The 2,796-nt window shown below is 47.5% G+C and overlaps 1 pseudogene; it reads left to right on the top strand.

Moving 5' to 3' along the window:
- The first annotated feature begins 973 nt into the window (after positions 1 to 973).
- On the top strand, positions 974 to 2,518 carry LOC147448575 (uncharacterized; annotated as a pseudogene).
- The last annotated feature ends 278 nt before the right edge of the window (positions 2,519 to 2,796 follow it).

Raw genomic sequence — 2,796 nt, 5'->3', positions numbered from 1 at the left:
CATAACGAGGAGCTGTAGGGCGGCATTACGAGAAGGCTAGCTTGGAGCAAGTGAAGGGAGCCGAGTGCTGCAGGTGGTGGGGAGAAAAGAGGCCAAGGAGCAGTGAACGAGGGGCTGCATCTGTAGGGGAGGCCGCCATGGGCTGCTGTGCAGGGTGATGACACCATGAGGAGAGAAGGGCCGCCAAGGGGTGGCAGTAGGAGGAGATGGAGCACCATCGGATGATGGCAAGGAAAGAGCAAGGAGGGCGGCACGGGTCAATTGTTGCAGGCAGGGAAAGCCGGGGTTTTTTGGAGAGCCGTCACGGTAGCCAGGGGGGCTTGCCATCAAGTGGGAGGGCCGCAAGCTCGACAGAGGGAGAGGAAGCAGGGTTGGCCATTAGCGAGGCACACTCGAGGAGGTAGAGAAAGGATTCTCTAAGCCAGGGAGGGCTTGACCAAATGCAGTAATTGTACCTGGAGTTTTTATGTTGATGCAAAGGTTTTCTATTGGGTTTTTTATGGCTCGATTGTGATCATCTACTTCGTCTCGTCTTGTGCGTCTCGTCCCTGGAAGCAGTGGCTCTGAACTGATTGTGTGTGTGTGCAAAGAGAGAGGAGGAGAGAGATAGAGTGAGCCATGTGAATGAGGGATTGCAGATTAATTTGTATATGCGTCAGCCAGTGTGAGTGTGTATGGTCGGGAGTGTTAGTAGGCGAGCCTGTGCATTGGAAGTTTACAAAAAGTGTGTGTGTGTGTGTGTGTGTGTGTGTGAATCTGTGTGGGTAGGGGTGCAGACTATTACCTTGGGCTATAGAGAGGCAGTGTATTGTGTGCAGGGTGTTGTTCCCTTTTCCCGCATCCCATTAGTGGTGCCCCCGTTGAGGAGCTATTGATTGCTCCTTGGTGAAGTCGAACACGGTGTCGAGGTTTGAAGAGCAGGATCTAACCAGAATGGCATGGTCGGGTTTTTCGACTTTTATAGGTGCTGAAGATGCCGAGGTTTGACTGCAAGACTACGACCTTTTTTTGCTGGAGAGTGGCTTGTGGAAAGAAGAGGGAGTGGTCCAAGCTTTCCCACTCCTGGTTCGTTGAAAAGCAAAGGTATGGTACGAGGGCTTGCAAGTTGAAGAAAAGCTGGATTGGAGCACATTGGAAGTGGCATTCCGAAGCCGATATGTGGTCAACATGCAGTGGAGTGAAGTAAAGCAGATAATGGACAACCTAAAGCAAAGCCTTGATAGTGATTTCCGAGCATTTGTGTCGGAGTTCGAGGTCATATGGGGCAAGTTGGTTAAGGTAACTGTTGTAGAGAATGCATATTTTTTGAAGATGACCAAGTTTGTGGACTACTTGCATGTCAAAGTGAGGGATAAAATCGAGATAGATGGACCATGCACGTACGAGGAGGCAGTAGCCTATGCGCAGAACAGGACAAAGAAGGTTTTAAAGAAGCAACAGGCAAAGCAAGTTCTGGTGAGTCCATTGGAGCCAAGGCCAATTGCAAGGGAAGAGATTCAGGTAATAAGACCCTTTGTTGATGCACATGTGGTAGCAGCGGATAGGCATGATGACAGAGTAGAGACGATACCGTGTGGGCCTATGAGGCCTCAACAACTGCAAAGAGGCGTGTACCGAGTACCGCCTAATGTGCTTGACCAAGTGACTTACGAAAAGCAAGCAGTGGAGAAGATAGCTGAAGTGCCAAAGCCAGTGAGTTTTGTTGGTAAAATCCGAGGTGTATACGAGCTATAACAGTCCCTTGGATACGGACATCACCTGGGAAACGGAGTCCGCTTTCTCAAGGTATGAGACATATGATGTTATGCATGTTGATAAGGTAGTCAAAGCAGAACAGATTGCAGGTGAAGAGACATTTTGCGTGGACCAGGGGGTTGGGCAACCCTCTCTCTTGCCTTGTGATGGTAAGGCCATGTTGACTGAAGATGAGTGCTTTGATGAAGCAGATTGGGGGTTCGATGATCTGATGGTCGATGTAGATGATGAGTTGCAGGTTTTGGTTGCTAAAGCTATGGCGAGAATACAAGGTATGCAAGGCTTTCCGCCTTTTCCAGTGATATTTGAAGAGTCTACAGGTGCAGATATGACAGTGTCTGCTTTGGATGATCAGTTGCCACAGGTTGGTGCCATGTTGTTTGTGGATGTGTTGCTGAAGGTTGTTTTACAAGTGCCGTTATGCCGATTGCTACAGGATATCTTGGTTGAACACAATCATGATATGGCAAGCTCTCTAGCCGTTGGCGGGGAGACATGTGATGCAAAGGTTTTCCAGGATGTGTAGGCTTGTTTTATGTGTGAAGAAGGCTCATGCATGCAGTTTTTTGAAGGATTATGCTGTCAAGATCTACAGGAAAGATTGGTTTACAGGGTTACCAATGCAAATCAGGGATGGTGCGTATATGCTTTACAGATGTATGATGATGAGAAATACCATATTTTTGATCCACGTGGAGTGGCAATCATGCTTGGGGAAGCCTACGGCTTTCCATTTGACCCGTGTGGGCTCTACATCAGATGAATATCTCTCTCTATCTATCTAATGTTTATATAAATAGTATCTATCAATTTTCTTCTTATGCATTGATATATTATCTAAATAATGCTATGGTTGAGCATGAATTCTCAACGAGGGGTTGGGCAATGATGGTGCAACTGAGTTGTGTCGACCCAAGATAGTGGTACTAGCATCAGTGTGGAATTGTGAGGACTCATGAAGAAGCGATGGAGCAAATACGAGATGTAGATTGTAGCAAGTTGGATTGTGATGTGTATGCCAGATGTGGCACTTTTACAGGT

The sequence above is a fragment of the Adiantum capillus-veneris genome, chromosome 10, assembly GCF_014529385.1.
Source record: "Adiantum capillus-veneris isolate H3 chromosome 10, ASM1452938v2, whole genome shotgun sequence".
NCBI lineage: Eukaryota > Viridiplantae > Streptophyta > Polypodiopsida > Polypodiales > Pteridaceae > Adiantum > Adiantum capillus-veneris.
The sequence above is the reverse complement of the archived record's forward strand: the minus strand, read 5'-3'. Positions and strand labels throughout refer to the sequence as shown.